The 21908-nt window shown below is 48.1% G+C and overlaps 1 protein-coding gene across 3 annotated transcripts in view; it reads right to left on the reverse strand.

The window, feature by feature from the left end:
• LOC138923017 (rho GTPase-activating protein 20-like) overlaps window positions 1–21908 on the reverse strand; it is a 93065-nt gene that overhangs the window by 58438 nt on the left and 12719 nt on the right. For all 3 annotated transcript variants that reach the window (XM_070259542.1, XM_070259543.1, XM_070259544.1), the window contains exon 2: window positions 11930–12205. The gene's annotated coding sequence lies outside the window, so the exon portion shown is untranslated. The remainder of the gene's footprint in view (window positions 1–11929; window positions 12206–21908) is intronic.

Consider the following 21908-nt stretch of genomic DNA (forward strand, 5'->3'; position numbering starts at 1 on the left):
TCCACTGAGAGAATCTTCTCTCTCAACAAGCAATTTTTGTCTATGCAAACATGAGTTGGATAAGAATATATTAGCAATGATATTCTTCATGATATGAAGAAAAGGGTATGACTTTGTCAACTGTTCTGGTTCTAGGAAAATCAGGTCTTGTCTAAGATGTGACAGCAGAAGCCATCTCCTGAGCCACCAGAGGGGCGAGCGCACCAGGCCAGGAGAGTGGGGGGGGGCGGTTTGTGTCTCACGTCCTCGGGGGTCTGGAGCACATGTGAGCATTAGTGACGCCGGGCCATGTGTTACAGTAATAGTGAGCCTCGTCCTCAGGTCGCAGCCCGGGGACGAGCAGAACACCAGAGTTAGTTGTGTCATCTTTGGATCCAGAGAAGTGGCTGGGGATCCTGGGCCCTGATGCTCATTTGAGTCTGTGTGGCAGAGCAAGAGATACCTGGGGGCTCCCTGGCTTTGGCTGGTCCAGAATATCCTGTATCCACCAACACTGATGCCACTGCTGGCAGTGCAGGTGAGTCTGGCATATGCTCCAGGTGATGCAGAGGCAAGGTGGCTGAGTCAGCACTGGCCGGGAGAGGGAACCTGCAGACACAGACACCCGTGGATGATGAGGCAGAGACTAAGGTTAAGCAGCTAGAGGGTCTCAGCCACAGGGGGCTGACACAGGCTCAGGAGCTGACTCTGGACACTGCAGACTGTCCCTACCTGTGCAGGGAGAGAGAGGCATGAGGAGGAGAGGAGTCCCGGCCGTGGTGCACACAGCCTGCTGGGGCCCCAGATCAGGGCTTGGTGGCCCCCAAATCTTTGCTCTTCTCCATTGATCTGAAAGAGAAGGGGCTGCTCACATAAGTTTGTTCCCCCTAATGATGATCCCACTTTTGTCCTGAGAACCAGCTGAGTCTGAGCTTGATTCCTTAGATGGAGGAGCTGATGGGTGAGTTCAGAGTTTGCCCCATCAGAGGGACCAGGGAGGAAGCAGCTGAGGGACCTTACTCAGACCTGTGAGCAGAGAGGACACAGCTACTGAGACCCCTCAGCAAACACAAGCACCAATGTCCCAGCCCTGGAGGATTTGAGGGATTACACAGCAGGGGGCACCCAAGGTGCAACCTTGGGGAAGACCCACAGCGCCCCCTGCTGCTCACTGTTCTAACTTCAGTCTCAGGTTGGAAATAATGTCAGGGACACTGGCTTGACAGCCTGGTCACTGTGGGTCCACAAACATCCATGCGCCACACCCCGTGCTCTGCCCCCACGTAAGTGATATTGATAAACAACCTGTTTAACTGTGGGCTTCCTGGCCTGCTAGGAGGAAGAGATGTGGAAATCTGACCACAGGACAGTGAGACTGAGTCTGCAGTGAGTGAGGAGGCAGAGGGCTCTGGGAGCAAGACCCGAGCAGCTCCTTCCACAGGGGCCACATGAAGGAGCCACTGGAGCCCTGGGTCTGAATGGAGACCGGGGTTCTGCTGGTGGACAAACAAAGCAATAACTGTTCCTAGGAAATGTGCTTGATTCTTGGAAGATCGGCAGTGTTTGCAAATACTCAGGGACATTAAGTAGACTAGGTTGGTGGTTGGGTGGCAAACCATACAGGGGACCTTTGCAGTGGTCTACGGCACTGAATCTGTGGCTCTGAGGAGAGCTGGAGACCGATTCGAAAGAACTTTTTCTTTCACCAAGAAGGGATTGAGATGTATTTATGACAGCTTTAGTGAGGTTTAATTTTCAAATAATCAACTGCCATTTTAAAGTGTGTAATTTGGCAAGCTCTCATGAATATATGAACACACTGGTGAATCCATCACCACCGTCAAGGCAATGACTGTATCTGTCATTATGTTGACATCACCAGTTTGAAACCACTCCATCCCGCCATCCCCTCCCCAATCCCTAGGTGATTGCTGATCTGCTTTTGTCTTTATAAATTAATGTCCATTGTGTAGAATTTTATATAATTCAAATCTTTGTTCTGGTTTCCCAGCTTTACTTGTCTGGCTTCCTTCATTGAGCATACGTATTTTGACACCCATCCCTGTTTTCACAGTTATCCACAGGCCATTCCTGGGCACACAGTATGGACGGGCCGCAGTCTGCTTCTCCATCCGCCTGTTCATGAGCGTTTGGGTCTTTTACACTTTGGGCTATTTATACATAAAGCCGTTATTTATGTTAGAAGTAAATTTATTTGTTTGCATTTATTTAATATGTGATTTCATATATTAAGTAGTTAAAATAAAATTTAATATGTAACTTTATGTTATAAATGAATAAACCTGCTGAGTATTTGTGTACAAGTCTTTGAATGAGTATGCACTTTATTTTTTCTTGGGGAAACAGAGCAGCTGGGTCTTAAGAAGCTATATATTTACCCCTTTTAGAAACTGCTCAACTGTTTTCCTAACTAGTTTGTCGATTCCGTGCTCCCACCAGCCGTGTGAGAGTAGCTGTGCTGCCTCCTCTCAGTATTGTACTTTTGTCCCTTCTCATGCAGGTTTAGTGGCATATAATTTCCATTTTAATTTGCATTTCCATAATATATAATGATGTTGAAAAATTTTTCATGAGCTTATTTGCTATCATGTATCATCTTTGGTGCAGTGTCTGTTGAAATATCTTTCCTAATTTTAAATAGAACTCTCCTGTAATTATTGAATGGAAAGAACTCTGCAACATATTATCCACACAAGTCCTTTATTAGGCAAGTGATTTGCATGCATATTCTCCCAGTCGATGGCTGTCTTGTCCTTCTATTAGCAGTGACTTTCAAGTGCAGGGTATTTCATTTTTGATGAATTCCAAATTATCAATTTGTTTTTTTGGTTTTTCTTTTTTTGGTTGGAGCTTTTGGTGTTGCAACTAAAAGGTCTTTTCCAGCGTGAGCATTCTTACATATTTCCCTTTATGACATTGTTTTCTTTCTTTCTTTTTTGTTTTGCTTAAATATATAAAACTGGAAAAGCTGAGTCAAACTAAATGTTTAGATTTCAATTTATCAGAAATTGGCAAAAGTTTTCAAAGCATCTCACATTCCAAATGAGTAATATAGGTGAGTTCCTCTGGCCCCACATCCCTGTCAACATTTGGTTTGTTAGACTTTCTCATTCCATCAGTTTCTGTAGGTGCATAGTTTCTTTTTCGTTTTTTTTTTTTTTTTTTTGAGGAATATTGACCCTGAGCTAACATCTGCTGCCAATCCTCCTCTTGTTGCTGAGGAAGACTGGCCCTGAGCTAAGACCCGTGCTCATCTTCTGCTACTTTATATGTGGGACCCCTGCCACAGCATGGCTTGCTGAGAGGTGCCATGTCCACACCCAGGATCCAAATCAGCGAACCCAGGGACGTCAAATTGGAAGGTGCAAATTCAACCACTGCGCCACCAGGCCGGCCCCAAGTAGGTGCATAATTTCTGTAGGTGCATATTCCTTCCTCTCCATTAAGCCGAGGCAGCTCTGATTGTGCTAATTGGCTCACTATGGGCCACCTTTTGGTCCAGGTTTCATTATAGTTGGAATTTCCCTTTTGCTGATGACTTATAAGGCCAAGAACTTTTTAAAATTTTTTATTATTTATTTTCCTTTGTGAATTGTTTGTTCAGATCTTTTGCCCATTTTAATGGATTGTTTCTCTTTTTATGTGAAAATAGCGATTATTAATGTACTTTTGATGTAGCCATTTTGGTCACACATGTGTCATATGACATCTGGGCAGTTAGTGTGGAAGGTGAGGAGAAGTGACCAGGCCATGGTGGACACACCCAGGCCTGTTGAGGACTCACAGTGCAGACAGAGCTGTCCCAAGTCTGTGTGTCTTTTGTCACCCAAGCTCCAAGGGAACTAGGGCTCTCTCAGTCCCTTGGGCACCATCTGTCCCCAGGCCCCAGGGGCGGTAGGAAGTCACCCCCTGTGGGTCCCAGTGAGCACTGAGCCGGGCCGTGGATGAGCGAGGGGAGGAAAGGGCAGGCAGGATTCCGGCTGCACCGGCTGCCTCTGAGGCTGGAGTGCGTGCTTTTCAACAGGTCACAGAGTCCTGCCTTTCAGTCTCAGGGGTGTCAAGGTGGCCTTAATGCATCTTTCTCATTTCTCCCTCATTTTTCTGGATTAGCACCTCTTTTCTTCACTGTGATGGGGTCGGTCCCTCCTCCTTCTCTCTCACTCACCAAACCCACGTCCTGGACACCTGAGATAAAATGTCTCAAGATATAAGAAAGAGTCAAGTGCATTTACTCCCACCATTCTTACTGTTCCTATGTCTCTCTGCCTCTGTCTCTTTCTCTCCTCCTTAAATTAGCATGTGCTTTCGAGTTTATTGCGAGAGTTCTAAAATCCTTGGTCCAGAAGATCAGTGAGATACCTCTAAGGTGGTCACTCCAATGAACTCCAGTGAGGCAGGAGTGAGGGGCATCATCCTGGGGTTTCCGCCTGGAGAGGAGAGTATTCCTGCTCCCCTAGGGAATGACACCGCACGAGACAGCAGGGTGCACCAGGTTTGCTTTCTACATTTGCACCATTACTGCAGGACCAGGTCACTCTGTAGCAGCTTTCCAGCCGCCTGCTGCCTGGGGAGCTCATGGTAGGAAGCTATATGCCTTGCTCTTCCCTGGAGAAACAAGAAGAAAAAATCCAACACTTTTGATAGTCAGGACACCAGACACTCTTTCTGGGAGCCATGTGACAGTGTCGGTAGCAGGTCAGAAGAAACAGGATCATCCCACTTCCCCATTCATCTGGATCACTGTTGCTTCAACAAATGACACAGCAATGCTGTGAGATGCTCCACAGACTGGCTGGTGGGGATGGTTGAGTAGCGGTCAGCCCCAGAGCTGGAGCCCCAGAAATGATCAGGAATTCCATCCCCCTTGCTGTGGCTTCCTTCACTCTTCAGGCACGTCACATCCTGAGGGGGTCTTCCTAGGGTGCTGTTGATTCCATCCGATGTAGAAGGTGCTCTGCTCACTGCTCAGGGTGCAGCTGAGCATGGCCAAAGCTCCCAGGGAGGCAGACGCAGAGAGTAACTGAGTCACACAGGCTGACTGAGTCTGGAAACACAAACAGCCATTATGGTGGAGGGAGGGAAAGAGGGAGAGACATTTCCTCCATGTGGTTGGGAGGTAGTTTAGTGGGCTGGGGAATCACGACCGTCCTGACCTGAGCAGTGCAGGAGGAAGGGGAGGAGAGTGGAATCCAGGCTGTAGTGCAGACTCCCCAGAGCTCTGCTGAGATGGAAATGCTGCAGGTCTCTCTCATCCTCCTCAATCCCCAGAGAATAGAGCCCTTCATACAAATTTGCTCCTCTTCTCCTGGCCAACCAAACACCTCCTCGGTTCATGTTTGCCTCTCCCACCACACACACAATGTCCTGAGATCATTATTTCTGGGAGGGGTAGACCTGGGCTGAGACTGGGCTGAGAATCACCAGGAACCCCGAGACATCCAGCTCCTGGGCCCAGGGGGCAGTGAGCAGAGACCAGGGGACAGGTGTCTGGTTTCCCAGCTCTCAAAGATCCCTTGGCAGCAAGCCTACAGCGCCCCTGCTGCCCCAGGCCCAGGTCCATCATATCTGTGACCAGAGGACAGGTGACCCTGCCAGAGGCTCCTGCCTCCCCCACTGCTTTGATCACTGCCATTCCCTGAGGGCAGAGCGAGGCCCTCCTCAGGGGCAGCCTCCCACCTCATTTCAGTCTGTCGTTGTCTGCTTGGGCCTCCTCAGCAGGAATCAGAGACAGAATTCACCCCCTTTGCAAGGAGTCCTCAGGGGAAGGGGCCTCATATGCAAACCCTACATGAAGGAAAACATTCATTAGCTGAGAACAGGGACAGGTCAGCCATGAAGTCACTTCCCAGGCTGCTCAGGAATCCAGGTCCCTTTCCTCCTGCCTGACCCCTCACTAGATGTGCACAGAGGACACACGGGGGTGAGAGTTTCGAGGATGAAGGCGCACACTGGGTAGCTCCCTGGGGAATGAGGAGAAGCCCAGGGAGGAGAAGGGGAAGGGACTCCTGTGGCTGGAAGAGTCAGGAAACTCGAGGGTCCTTAGGAACTAAGGGACCAGAGAGGTCGGGAGAGAAGGGATGTGAGGAGCACTCCTGAGGAAAGATCTGGGAAAAAGTCCATGTCTTTTCTTCAGGAAGTCATCACAAATGACATTCTTTGAAGCATTTTCCTCAAACCTCTGAATCATTGTGAACAGAGCCTGGGCCCAGGGGAACGTGACATGTGTAGCTATTAGGATCAATCTTTCCTATTAGAGAGTTTTGAAAAGAATGTGGTTCATACTCAAGAACCAATGCTCTGGGCAGGGGTGGGGAGGTTAAAAACGAGAACGATTTATATGCTTTTATCTGGCAAAATGTCCACTCTACATGATTTTGCCAGAAAGATCACCTCCAGCCAAAAGTAAAACAAAAAAAAACAAAAACTTTTACCAAAATAACATAAAACAAAATAAGCAGATAATAAGATCAAATAATAAGATTTCTATAGCCAGAAAACTTTGAGAATTCTATGCACCAGACTCTTAGCTCACTTGAGTCTGGGGAGTTGTTAGGGGCAGAGAGCACATCCTGGCGGTCAGCTTGGTGTGCTCTCTGTGTGTTACAGTGGGGTTGCGTTATCTTGAGATATTAATACACCAAAATGTTTAAATGGATTAGTGAAAATCTAAAGTCATTATTTAATCAAGAGTAGTCAATGAATTTTCCTGGGGGAAAAAAGCTCTATTTTAATTTTGCATTTACAATGATACCACCTCTTGAAATATTATTTTCTCTGTAAGTTTTGTTATTTTTAAACAATTTTGATTAAATCACACAACAGGGACTGTATGAAATTTTCTTCATTATTGAGCAGAAATTAATTTTTACAAAATATTTGCACCTTGAGTTTTTTTGGCACTGCTTCCTTTCTGATGATGCAGAAATGTTCATTGTGAATTTTATTTTGCTTTTCCTTCCACTTCAATAAACAAGGATTTGCAGGTCTGCCTAGTCTCTCACACACAGGATGAGGCTGCCTGTGTCCCCTCTCCCCATGGATGCTCTCTCCCTGGTGGGGCCCCCTCAGCTCTCAGGCTCAGGGCAGAGAGAGGAGCACGGGCACAGCTGACTCTCTCCCAGTTCAGGCCCCATCCTGATCCAGTACTACTTGGCCTGTGTAGTGAGGAGCATGTCTTCAATAGCAAATGTTTACTGAACACCGATCTGGTGTTGAGTCTGGAGGTTGGCAGTGGAATTCTAGGCTGTGCTAGACAGCCTCATCCCTGCTCATAGAGCTGAACCTGAAGAAGAAACATGACGGTGGGAGGCATACAGGGGGTCTCCCTTCCTCACTTTCACCACTGGAGGCAGGAGACCAGAGCAGACACTGCTGCACTCATGGGTCTGTGGGGGATTGAAGGTTTGTGGGATCACAGGGGAGCAGGGAGTCAGAGACAACACGAGAGCTGAGAGGACATGGGCAGGACTTGAAGATTCCCTGGGTTTAGGTGAAGATGTAGAGAAGTCCAAAAAGTGGATACAAACAGAGGAAGACAGAGATAAATAACATGACCCCGGAGATATGGGCTACTAGGAAAAATCGGATTAGTTAGCAGGGCAAGTGCCTTAGGAATCCCAGATGCGGTTTGGTTTATCAGGTGAAGGGTCTTGCTCACTAGTTGAGCGTGACCTACTGGGAGTGGTGGAAAGGAAGACAGGGAGAGGCCATATGTCAGGAAGGTGAGAAGTGAAGAGTGGGTGAGAGAGTCAACAGAGAGAGGACAGATTCCCCTTTAGGAAAGATCGGACGGGAAGTGTAAGATGGAGGAATCTAAAGTCTAGCTGCCCTTCTCCATATTTTTCTTGTAAATGGAATCACGTTAATTTGTAGACTTTTACACAGAAGAGAAATCCAAAGCTCATAGATTTATTACCCTTGAAGACATTAACCAGTTTATTTCCAACGTAGAAAACTGGCTTCCTTGGCCCAGTCTTGGTAGAATAAATGTACTATATTTAGAAAATACTCTTTAAAATCTATTACTGTCTCACTAGTCTCCTCAATGAAATATAAGTTGAATAAATTTTTGACACATGTTCTTACTCCATATGTTTAACTTTTGGAAAATTTTCCCTGACAATTTAGGTTACTTACTGAGATCTCTGAGAGGATCCTTCTATCTAATCTATTGACCCTGTGGTGACTGAGGACTGGAATCTTTAAGGTCAGGAATCGCTTCTCTCGAGTCCTGAAGTGATTCCCAGGAACAACTAAAACTTTGATTTTCTGATGCTATATTTTTCTAAAACTCCACCCCCGACACACATGTTTGTGACAATGGGCTGAAGATGCTTGGTTGGGTTCATTAGCTGACTGGTGGAAAGGAAATGAGAACATAAGAGAGATGGTAGAATTTGGGAAAAATCAATGAGTCTAGGTCTGAGGACATTACATGATATGATTGGATAGACAAAGGACATTCCAGAAGGACCTTGACATGTAGAGTCCAGGTGGAGGAAAAACCAGGACAGTTCAACTGCGGCTCTTAATAGTTTTCTCTATGTCCTCGATGGGCAGAGTCACAGCAGAGGTAACATCAGGCTGAGTGCTCTCATTCCCTTGGAACTTTACTCTGTGACGTGGACACTCCCAGAAATGACACAGTGGTGGCCAAGGGAGCAGTTGCTGTGGTTTGGGAGCAAAAGGAACTTCCATGTGGAGCATGTGGACAGAGGTATTGGTTCATGTGATGGTCCCTGAGTCTGTCCACATCGGAGAGAGTGAAGGCGGGGAGACGTGTCCGGTGAGCTTTGGAAGATGCCACCATGGAGGTTTCTTGAGCCTTCTTTACCTTCTTACTAAACCTGGGAAGAAGAGGTCATCAAGAGAAAGCTTTTTTTTTTCTTCTTTCTTCCTCTCATGAGACTACCTAAATTTCAGATCAACACGTTGTGGATGGGAATGAATCTGTCTTGTCCCGGAATTGATCTCTTGTAGGAATATCGGAAAGGCCAGGGAGCCAAGCTGTGGCTTTATGATACGGGAACAGTCTGGCCTGTGTCCCCTTCCCAGATCCGAGTGTCCACAGTACATGCCCCAACCTGAACTGACAATGAGGGTGCAGGGAAGAGTGAGGAAATGTTAGAGACCTATTTGGTAAAACTTCTATCATTTTCTTCTCCTATTTGGACTCCAAGTCTCCCAGACATGCAGTTGGCCTAGGATTGACCACACGTGCTCCTGGATAGCCCTTGTGTTACCTAAACCAGTCAGACAATCCCCTTCCTGCTCACCATGGTGGAGCTGGGTGATGGTGTAAGTGAGCTCGTCCAGCCCTCCTGAAAGCTGATTTCCTGATCAGTGGAACAGGGAGGGCAAGTCTCTCTCCTTATGGACTGATTGTTGTGTGGATATGATGCCTGGGACTGCAGAGGCAAGTTTGGACCATGTGGGAAAACAGCCTGGAGACTCTCTATATACTCATGGAGGACGTAGAGACAATCACAGAGAATCCAGCAGCGTTCATCAGCCCTGCTTACAGTTGGTCCTTGTGAAATTTTGCCATTTGTCTTCCTGATACCACAATCCAAACTTTGTAGCCCACCCTGAATTTCTGGTTCTAAACAGACCAAAGTATCCCTCTGTCCCTCCTTCCTCGGAGAGAGTTCTCCAGACCAAAGACTGTTAAGCAGCCAGGTTGAAAGCCCCTGCAAGATGAGGTTCTCTCCTACGTGACGGGGGTCCCTGCACCTGGCTCAGGGCCACTTTAAACTCACTTTAGCTCATATGTGTTTAACAATTGAAGGGACTGATTGAACTTCTGGAATATCATATCTTCTGAATGAACGGATTAACCTAGTGATAGCATGACATACATATCTTAGAAAAATCCTCTCACTATTTTCATTTGGTTCTAATGTAAAGCATTGCCTAAGTCCTTCCCCCCTCCTCATCCCTGCAGTGAAGGGCTGTCTTTCTCTAGGTGCATCCATCACATTTTGATTTCTAGTAGAGTTTTCTATATTTCTCCTACTAGACTGTGTTCATCCTGGGACCTAATGAGCCCATCCTAACACCTGCTTCCCAGCACATCCTTCCCCATCCCCCAGGGGATGACTGGGATCAGGATGTGTGGACACGTCTGCCTTGACCCTGCCCAGTGGGAGAGCAGACCCCCTGCTCTGAGGCCTGGGGTTGCATCTGCAAATGAGTCTCAGCATCATCAGCCTGTCCATTCCTCTTGGCTCATTTTTCTCATCAACAGAATGACAGATGTAGCCAATTAGGGGTTATCTATTCATGATACATAAAAGAACTTTCTGGAAGCATGTAAACACAAACCTATTACAGAATCCCACTTATTGAGTTTAAAATTAAGTAATCTGGTGGAAATTGTGGTTTTCATCTTTTCCAAAGTGGAAGATTTCTAATATGGGGGCAGCATTGCGAACGAGGGGACTGAGTTCATCCTTCACATTCTATTCCTCCAACAACATGATAAAGTTTAACAGGCACAGGTGTAGTTTACATCAAATGTGAGATGAAAGTAAACTGGAGACGTGCATTCCTAGGACTTCTTGTGAACAGTCCCATTTGTCAGGAGCTGATCATGTCTCCTAAAAATATAAGGTTTAAATAATCCTGTCATAAATATATGGGGTCATCATGTTGTCTCAAGTAATCGACTCACTTACATCCCGCACTGTTCCCAAGAGCCCAGCCTCGGTTCCTCTCTTTCCCATTTTCATTCTTCAGTCCCTCCTACCTTCAAGACATGGGGACCCTGACCTTTCTTCTCCATCCCACCTGCTCCTGCCCTCCTCCAGGGCTCCTAGTCTGACATCGTATCATCCACACCCCGACCTGGCCCCTGCCTTCACTCTCCCCTCCTCCTAGTTCACCTTCTATGCAGCACCTGGATTAAATACACTTAAATCGCATTCTGCTGTTTCCTTGTTCACCCCCCCAGTTCTCCCATCTCCACCAACCGCCATGCCTCTCCTCACTCTCCCAGGACATCTTTCTTTCAAAGCATGTTTTGTTTGTTTGTTCTCTCTCTTCCCCTGAGAGTGTCAGCTTCCTGAGCATGGGGACTTTCCCATATTTTCCACCTACTATCCTAAGCTCCTAACCAAAGTCTGACACATAATAGGTGTTCAATAAATTGTGTGGATGCACATCATCTGGACAGTCATCCTGAGTCAAACATAGCTTGACTCTGTGTCCTTGGTTCTTTTCTGACCCCTTGATATGGACTGAACTGTGTCCTTCAAAATCCTATGTTGAGACTCTAACCCCCAGTGTGACTGTCTTTGGATATAAGGCATTAAAGGAGGTAGTTAAGGTAAAAGAGTTCATGGGGGTTTCTCCTAAGCAAGTAGGGCTGGTGTCTTTCTGAAAAGAGGAAGAGAAACCAGGGGTAAGTACACAGAGAAAAAGCCATGTGAGGAGACAGTAAGAATGTACACATCTGTGGGCCAAGGAGGGTGGCCTCAGGAAAAACAAACCTGCCAGCACCTTGATCTTGGACTTCCAGCCCGCAGAACTGTGAGAAAATACCTTTCTTTGGATTAAGCCAACTCATCTATGTTTTTGCGCTGTGGCAGCCCTGCCAGACTAACACATTGCATGGATGCTGTGGCCAGCACAGCCTGCCCCCACATCCAGGAATGTCTGCTCGATTTGAGAAAATCAATAATGTGTTGAAACCAGACACAGGCAGCGGGGGAAGAATTGGAGAGGACGAGGACACAGTCTCTAAACAAAGCACCCTGGATTGAGTCATAGAAAGTTTGGGGCCAAAGAAACCAAGGAAGCAGCTGATGTGGCCGAGGAGTGGGGGCTGTGCAGGGAAGCCTCATGGCTGGGGGGGAAGCAGGTTTCTGTCTCACTTCCCCACATGCCTGGAGCACTGTGTGAGCACTCAGGCTGGCATCATAGCACTCACAGTAATAATCAGCGTCGTCCTCAGACTTGAGCCCAGTGATGGTCAGGGTGGCCGAGTTGCCAGACTTGGAGCCAGAGAATCATTCTGGGACCCCAGATGGCCGTTTGCTGTTATCATAGATGATGAGTTTGGGGGCCATTCCCGGGAGCTGTTGGTACCAGTGCACATCATAATCACCGATGTGGGAGCTGCTTCCAGTGCAGGAGATGGTGACCCTCTGGCCCAGGTTCCCAGACACTGAGGCCGGCTGAGTCAGCACAGACTGGGCCCAGGATCCTAGAAGAGGGAAAGACAGAGAGATGGTGATGCTGGGGTCTAGAAACAAGATGAGAAAGCAGGGTGACATGTATCTTCCCAGGGCCCCTTGTCCCCATAACTAGTCACCTGTGCAGAGAACAATGAGGGTGAGGAGACGGGTCCAGGCCATGGTGGAGGTCATCACCAATTCCCACCGTCTGTGGCCCCACAGCTGAAGCAGAGCTTCTCCCAGATCTCTCCCTTCCCCTCTTCATACTCTACCAGAGGGAGGGCCCACACATGCACATCAGACCCTCCCAGCTTTCTGATCTCTCACTGGGCCTTGGTTCAGGTCTCACTGCCTAACGATGGCCAGGGAGTGGGGAGTTCACATCTGTGATCCCTGAACAGAGGGCACCAGGCAGTGCCAGGGGGCTGGTCCCAGCTGTGATGAGCCACAAAAACCTCAGGAACGAGCACTGAGCACCCCCCGGTGTCCAGGCCATGATTCATCAGGTGTGACACAGTGACTAAAGCCGATTAGAAACAGCTCTGGTCCCCACTGCTCTGTCCACTCTCCCCTTGCCTTAGGGTCAGGCCAGGTGGCCCCTCATGTTGCCTCCCCACCACCCAAAGGCAGTCTTTATGCTCTGCTCAGCCTCCTCAGGGGTGAGCATGTTCGTGTGGCCGTTGGCTGTTCAGCGGTCAGGACTGAGGGGGTGTCTCTTATCAAACTCCTCTTAGATCAGGATCAAGAACAGAGCAGTGACCGGCCCCATGGAGGCAGGTCCCCTTCTGTGCAGGACCCAGATTCTTTCCTCGTATGTGATCCCTCTCTTGTTAGAGATTAAGCAGTGCATCTCCAACACTCAAAAACTTTGCTCCAAAGCTTCTATTCCTGCCGAAATATAAGGACTTTGATTTTTGCTATGCTCTGTGACCAATCCTTACCATTTACTGGTCTCCTCACTAATGTATGAGTTGAATAAAATATTTTACACTGGTTCATTCTATACTTGTATGAAAGTCAGGTGTTTACCTTTTTGATTCAGGGTCACTCTGATCCCAACGCCCGAACATAGAAGTGGTAGGTGACTGGGATAGAGCACCTGTGACCTGGACCCCATGAGGTGGAGAATCTCAGCAATGACCCCTCACTGACCTCGTGGAGCATGTGCTTGGGGATGGGGGTAGAAGGGGCCAGGAATGGAGCATGCATCCAGAGATTCATGAGCTGACCCTCTGGGACTGGTCCTCACCTGAGGGACAGGGTAGATGGTGGAGAGGAACGCATGTGATGATTGGCACCAGCCACTACTGTGGTTTCTTGAACCTTAATCATCCTCTCACTCCCTCTAGAGAGAGGATGTCCTCATGAGGGATTTTTGCTTCTTTCTACTTCTCCTGAGAATATTGAATTTCAGATTGATGTCTCACTGATGGAAGTGGGTGTGGTTTCACCTGAGATTGATCCTTTGCAGACCATTAGAAAGGTCTGGGAGCCAGAAGCAGAGTTCTGTGAGACAGGAACCTGTGGCCTGTGTCCCCGGTTCAGCTCCCAGTGTCCACAGTGCTAGGATCAACATGAACTAATGATGGCGATGGAGGACAGAGTGATGTGCTTGGTGGGGACCACTTAGGCAAACATTTTGCCTTTTCTTGTCCTCTCTAGACCCCTAATTTCCTAACCATGTGGTGAGCATGTGATAAACCCCACTGCAGCTTCAGAAATAGGCCTTTAATTTCCCAAACCGATAAGAAAATCCCCTCCTGGGATGCCATGACGGAATCAGGGGAAATGGTCTAAGTGCTCTGGTCTGGACCTCATGACAACCAGGATTCCTGTTCAATACATCAGGGAGGGAAGTCTCTCTCATTCAAGAGGATTTGTTGTGTGGATGTGATACCTAGGACTGCAGGGACATTTTTGATCCATGTGATAAATCAGCCTGTGGACACAAGAGATAATGGAGAGAGAACATCTCAAGTGAATCTCAGAGAAGAAGGATTGAAGCTTATTGAGATTCCACACTTGACAACTAAAGAGAAAACTTTCCTGTGTCACCACTGAACACGGCATCCAGGACGCCAGTCTAATATTTGTAGCAAATCCACAACCCCCGAAAGGTCTCTGCCTTTACTCTCACCACCTACCCACTCATCTTCTTTGCAGCATCAGGACTTCATAAACTTAATCAGATTTCATATATTCCATGTCAAATCCTCTAATGCTTCCTATTCCCCATCTAGCCCAGCCAATTGTTGGTGCTTCCTAAATGGCGTGGATGGATGTACCCATGAACATACGGCTACCCTGCATCAAACACAGCTAGACTATGTGTCTCTGGTTTTTCCCTGACCCATCGTGGACTCTGGCCTCATGGCAGCCTGACCTTGACATTGAGTAATATCTGATGAATGTGAGACGATCAGATAATTTGTTGCTGCCAAGGATGGGCTTTGGGAGCATAAACTGAGAAGATGGGGCTACAAGCTGTACACCATGTTCCCTAGACTGGGTATGAGAACCTAGTTTTAGGCCAAACAAACTAAGGTATCAAAAAGCCTCACTTCAATGAGAAAACTCAATGCCCAAGTCTGCAAGAGCCAGTAGAGCATTCTCTGTGCCTGCTTTGCCCAGAACACTGCCCTCTCAGGACCTGTCCAACAGCACTTCTGCTGGTCTCAGATCCAGGGGCCAGTGCCTCTGACTCCACTCAACTCTCCTGGAGGATGTCCTGATTTTGCTCACAGATCATTGTGATGTCACTACCCAGAATAGCAAAACAAGTAGGCCATTTCATGGGATTTGAGTCTGAGACATTAATTGCCTGTAGATAACCAATGATCTCCAGATGGATAAATACGGGATGCATCACACAGTCCTCACGGCGCCAGATATTTCAGGTTTACCCAACATTTTACTTTGCTTCTGCCATATGTCTGGAGCATCTTAAACCAAGTTCAAGGCCTAAGACTCTACAGTGTACTCTGTTGGTTCATACTGGTGAGAAATCTGTCTGGGATACCCTGACAGGCTGATTTATGTTGTTGTTGTCACCATTATTGTTGCTGTTGTTGTTGTGAGGGACTCCTGTTAGACCCCCCCAACCCCACTGCACAAGTGCTGGTCATGCCTTCTCCAGTGGCCACTGGAACACGGCGCTGTTGGAGAAAGGCGCCCTCCCTCCTGCTGATCACTCTGGGCTCATTTGCCCTTAATGGCTGTTCTGGAGATTTATTCTTTCTTCTTTTGAATCTGTGATAGATTTCTGGTAGTTTTCCCTATTTTAGTCAAGTTTTGTCAATGTTTTTAGTCTGAAGATTGATAAGTAAACCATTACTATGTGCATCTCTCTTTTTTGAGGTCCGCCCTCTCTCCTTGACTTAGTGGCATCCAAGATCTGTCACACAACTCACACTGGGCCCTGACCAGGTTTACTTGGTAGCTGCTCCATATGCTGATGTGATTAATGAACAGGGCTGTCTGTAAATTGTTTTGTAATATCAGGGCTCTCTGTGATAAGGAGGGTTGGGTCATAGGCTCTAGATCCCAATGACCTGAGATGCTTTCAAACATCTCCCCCTCCAAAATAAAATAAACACACAAAAAATCTGTAGCTGTAAAACCGGTAAGATTTGTGGGATTAAACTTGGGAAAGTGAGGAGGTGATGGGTGTGAGAACTCAGGGCATGATCAGCAAAGCCTGGGCCAGGCTCATGGGACATGTAGGGGACTGAGCAGAGGAGGACCTGGGTCTCCTGGCTCTTGCTGGCTGACTTCTCTTCTCCATGCATGCATGAGGCAGGGAGGTGCTTGTATAGGTTCTGGCGACAAAATGATTTGCTTGCATTGGAAAACCAGTAATAAAATGGGTTTGTTTTTTTTTTTTTGCATCCATACAGGTGGACTGACTAGAAAGCATCAGTCCCTCTGGTTTTAGTAGCACAAGTGACAGCAGAAGCCAAAACCTGGGCTGGTGTTGCCTCCAGGCAGGGACAGAGGAGAGTTAGGTCAGATCGGGGAGTGGATCTCACTCCCCACGGACTAGGATTGGCATCAAGGTTGCATGCAGCTGTTTGACAGTGACAATCAGCCTCATCCTCTGGCTGGAGCCTGCAGTAGTCAAGGAGGTTATCTTTACGGACCTGGATCTGGAGATTGGTCTGGAACCCCTGCTGTCCCAGGACACACACTTAGGGGCTCTTTCTGGGAATCCTTGATGCTGATTTCCATTGTAACCTATGTTTCTGTTGATTCCCTTAAAGGAGACAGTTTGGGTCCTTCTAAAGAGCTTCCTGGGTTGGATTGACTTCATGCACATATCAGGGAGTTTCTGCTCGCTCATATTCCACTGTCATTCTCTTACACTTTGTCTAATTGGAAAGGTCCACTGAGATACAAGAGGAGAGAAGGACTCAAGTGTGTACCTGTAGGCTCCAGATCACACACCGGAGGGAGTCCCATGTGCCCTGAGGGGGATCGGCGGTAGGAAAGTCACAACTGTGGGACATACTTCACCCAGCTTCCATGCTGCAGGCTCACCATTTTAGTCTCCCCTTCTTGCTGACATCACAGCCGTAGGTCCAGGCACCCAGCAAGTGTGTCAGGCCAGCTCTGTGCCTGGAATTCCTCCTGGGATGTTTCTCACAACATCTTACATCTTAATCTTTTGTGCTTGAACACAGTGAGCCTCAGCCAGATCTGAGCACAAGAGCCTGGGAGGGAGGGAAGGTCTCCACTCTGACCCCTCACAGAGCAGAGTCCCTGCTGTGGAGGACTGTGTATCTGCTGGATGGACCCTGGGTTCCCACAAGAAGAAATCTAGCAAAGGCTAATTTCCCATCTTTCATGACAAACAGCCCAGCTACAAAGGCTCTCATTTTATCACACATGGGTCACCAGGCAAAGATGCAGTGTCATCATGAGATTTGTATTTTGTTTGGTTTGGTTTTCATTTTGGTGTTTGTTTACCTGAGATTGCAGGTATATTGACTGGAAAATTGGGAAGACAGCCGATGTGAACCAGAAGCTACTTCCAGGCACAGCTACTGCGTCTACAAGTTACTGTAAAATTGCAGAAGCGTCTATTCCAAGTGCCTGAGTGGGCTGAGGTATTTGTCCCAATTTCCCATCTGCCTGTGTCACTGTGAGAAGCCCTATTGTGCACAATCACACAGTAATAATCAGCCTCATCCTCTGGCTGCTGCCCAGAGATGAGCCGAATCCTTGCGTTGGCCGAGGCATCTTTGGATCCAGAGAAGCAGCTGGGGACCTGGAGCCTGGTTCTTCTCTGAATCCGTGTGGTAGTAGAGGAGATGCTGGGAAGGGAACCGTGCATTCTGCTGGTACCCACGCTGCTTTGAGCAAAAATTCTCCCTGAGCCGCTCTGTAGGGACCACAGGCCAGTCCCACATCACCCCCTGCTGGTCATATGTGGAAAAATGAAAAATGCCGAAAATGCAAGAGATAATGTCTGTGAAAAATAGGTAAAATACGTGCTTTTCTAGGAAGGATCAAAATTGGCTCTACTGGAAATAAAACAAGTAAGCTTACCTATTTTAATACAGAAATACAAAATGTTATGGACCCACTCCACAGAATGACTGAACAGACAGATATTCTCACATGGAAGCTCTAAAAACATCAGAGACCAGAGAGTTCCAATCTACTTGCTCTATTTTTAAATAACACTTAAAAGGATGGAAAACTTACCAGTTCTTTTAGAGATCAGTTATATCAGTTATAATGCATGTTACAGTTAAATTACAGAAAAATAAAAATGGCAGACGAACAACATTAGATATTACACAAATGTTCTAAATAGAATATTAACGAAGAGAGCTCAATACTAGATTAATGAATTGATGAATTATTACCAAGTGTCATTGATTCCAATGATGCAAGTTGTATGCAATAGTAAGAAATATTTTAATATAACACACAATACAAATATAGATAGATAGATATGATCATACAGTCTCAAATGATACTGGAAGGGATTTTGACCAAATTTAGCACCAATTCCTAATAAAAGCCACATAAAACTAAAAGCCACAAACAGAAACATTTATAATACGGCCAGACACACTCTCTCACACACGTATAATGAAATCCTAGTGGCAGCATCTTAGTCAATGGAGTGGTAAAGGGCAGCATTTCCAAAAAGATCAGCAATAGGCAAAGGTGATTCCCTTTGCCCATGTACCTCCATTAATATTCCACAGTATTCTGCAAGAATGAGAAAATCCAATTAAAGTAATGATATCAATGGTTTGGACATAGAATTCATGGGAACAAAGAAGTAGACATTCTTAATGATCCAAATGAATGTTGTGGCCTTAGATACTCTGGTCCTGGTGAAGAAGTGACAGCAGAGATCACCCCAGTGAGTGACTAGTCACTAACACTCACTACTACTGGTAACAGGTAGTGACAGAGGCATGTGAGTGGAACAGGGGGAGCAAAGGGGAGGTCTTGGTGCACCTGCCCAGCAGTGAAGAGCATCTTGTAAGATATTAGGCAGTCATCTGAGGTCTGGGGTAATCATCTGCATCCCACTCACACTGCATCCCAAGTAACATCAGTCATCACACTTATGGGGCTTCTGTCTCAGAGCCAGAATAAGCCACATGCAGACTTCCAGGGCAGAAAGTGTGGACTTTCTGCCCAAGTGACCAACACACTGAGACAGGGGTTGTGAGTCTGGTGTCACAGCACCTGCTCCATGTGGAACCAAGGAGAAGGCAGGTCCTGTGCGTAAAATCTTGTAAAGGTCCCCTACCAGAAGCTGGAAGAACAAGACTTCTGGGTTTGGTTGAGGCGCCACTGAGCTCTGTCTCCTGAGGGTCCACTGTGCGGACTCCGCCCACAAGTTGTGTCTTGTCTTCTGCACAGTCTTCCCAGGAGCCCACTTCCTCCTTGGAAGTGCACTGGGGCTCCTAATGGTCTGTCAGCCCCACCTTGTTCAAGACTCCCTGAGGAAAAAGGAGGCGATGACCTACATTGGAAGCCATCAGTTAGGAAGCCAAAACCAGGAGCTCACAGGGTCACGGGAAGCCTCACGGGTGAAGGCAAGTCCCACATCAGTGAGGACACAGGTCGCCCAACTGCCCTGGAGCCCACTGAGTGGTTGAACATCTGTCTGACCCAACACCTGCCTCTCCTAAGTCTGAGGACACTCCATTGCTGCCCCTGCTGGTGACTGCCCATCCCGCAGCTGCTGTGACATCCCTAAGCACACCACGCAGAGTGTTCGATTTTACAGCAGTCTTCCCCAACGTTACTCCCAAGAGAGTGGAATGAGAAAGGCCTTCTAGGATTACATGGGGACAGTGATGCTCTCACACCTGCACTTCTATTTTCATGAAAAACTATAATTATTTTCAAACTGTCAGTCTCTGTCCATTCCACCCTAGAGCTCCAACTTTGCCTGCTGTGGCAGACACTGACCTCGGTGTGTGAGAGGACAGTGAAAGGGCGCAACAGGAACACACCTATGCTGACACGGCCCTGTGTGCATGTGGGTTGTGCACATGGCTCTGTGTTTTCTTGTGGGTTGTGCACATGGCTCTGTGTGCATGTGGGGTGTGCCCTGGGATATTGGGACAAAGGAGCCTGGACAAAGCTGTGATATGTAAGCTGGGATCTGTGGGATGAGTCAAGTGATCACCCTGGGAAAGACTGGAAGAGCCTTCAAATCAGAGGTCAGGTCATGTACCGAGGTCAGGAAAAGAGGGGAGGCTGGTTGCTGGTGACGCTGGTGGATGGCCACTTGAGGTCGGAGAGATGGACCCTCTAAGCAGGGGAAGCCAGCACCTCCAAATGGAATAGAAAAGACAAATCTCGAAAAATTAATATTCTCTTACTTAAACCTTGAAATCCTTTATTACACATTTTTAAGGTGTATGAATGTGCATTTTCATATAGCCACAAATGCATTCACAATCATGTTGCCTATACATTTGTTAATCATGCAGATGAAATTTTCACTTATTGTATTATTTTTAATACTCCTGAATAGGCCACACAATTGTCAGCTGGAACCCAGTCACTGTCCTTTCCTTGGCAGTGAATGCTGCTCTGGGAGGTCCCCATGCGCTGGGTGAGCCTGGGGAGCTCAGGGTTTGTGTCTCCTTCCCCACTGGCCTGGGGCCCCATGTGCGCACTGAGGCTGCTGTCCCACACGGAGCAGTAATAATCAGCCTCGTTCCAGGCTGGAGCCCAGAGATGCTCAGGGGGCCACACTGCCTCACCTGGAGCCAGAGAATCTCTCGCAGACCCCAGAGGCCCAGATGTTATTCCTGCTGGTCAGGAGTGTGGGGACATGGTCTTGGGGTTGCTGCTGCAGCCACGCTGCCCCCTCATGGCCGACATTTTTGCTCTTTCCAGTGCAGGTGAGTGTGGCCGTCTGTCCTGGGGACTTGGTCACTGAGGGCGGCTGAGTCAGCCCTGCCTGGGCCACAGACACTGTAGGGCACAGAGAGGAGTGTGAGGGCAGGATCCCAGCTCACTGTGAAGGAGGGTGGGGGTGTGGGGCAGAGCTGGGGGTGGATCTCCATCCCGAGGGTAAGACACTCTCATCTGTGTGGGGAGTGAGGAGGTGAGGAGGAGAGGAGCCCAGGGCACGGGAGAGACCCAGACTCTGAGCCCTAGAGCTGTGCTGTGGAGACGGAGCTGCCCTAAGTTTCTCTGGATCTCCTGAAACTTTCATCGGGGGTGGAGTGGATACACTCAAATCAGCCCTTGCTCTCTGTCTGCCTCTGGCCTCCCTGCCCTGGTCCTCACAGGGAGATGGAAGTAGAGGAGGGATGAGCTGACCCAGGGGGTGGAGGCCCTGGCTCTTGATGACCCTGGGTCCTGGAGGTCAGCACAGCCCAGTGAGCACACTGATGGCTGAACCCCTGGAGCCCTGGGTGGCTTCCCAGCTGGGAGGGGCCATCTCAGGATTGTCCCACACTGTCCCACATGCCCTCAGACCCCACCCCACCCGGCCTCTCTGACACACCTGGGCCCTCCGGTTAGAGGAGGACTGTTGTCCCGATGCTCTTCATGAAGCTGCTCCTGGTGTCAGAGAGGGACCTGGGCAGCTGGGATTCTAGACACCAGGGGTGTGGGTTGAGGGATGTCCCTGTCACTACAAAGAGGCCACAGCAGCTTGCCTTTCAGCTGCATCAGCAGAGTATGCACAGAATTTTATTAGATCATCGATTATAAGTCCAAAAATGGAGAATATTTTCTCTTTCAGTTTTTCATGAGAATTAGATCCCAACAATTTAATACACTTATTTTCCTAACACCAGGAGCTTGGGATTGTGTGAGATCCGTGTTGGCTCCAGCGCAGTCTCTAGGTCCTTCTTGTTTCTGACATGACTGGAGTCCGCCTCCCTCTGTCCCCATCACTGTCTCTCTGGAGAGACTGGGTGCCCTGGAAAAGGAGCTCCTGCCTGTGTGGACATGAGCAGGCAGAGGGTGCATCGATGGGAATGGCTCAGTCTACAGGGGATCAGAGGAACGGACATGCTCAGATCGACAGACCCATGTAGGGGGCTCAGACCCTCAGATGCTGGTGACAGAGGTGACGTCAATCACAGAGGAGTGAAGGTGTGATCAGGGGCCCCAGGGGGGTGGTTTATGTCTCACTTCCTCGTGGGCACACAGCACTGAGTACACTGAGGTCTCTGTCATATGTGTGACAGTAACAATCACCTCGTCCTCAGGCTGGAGCCCACAGATGGTCAA

The sequence above is a fragment of the Equus caballus genome, unplaced genomic scaffold (assembly GCF_041296265.1).
Source record: "Equus caballus isolate H_3958 breed thoroughbred unplaced genomic scaffold, TB-T2T haplotype2-0000437, whole genome shotgun sequence".
NCBI lineage: Eukaryota > Metazoa > Chordata > Mammalia > Perissodactyla > Equidae > Equus > Equus caballus.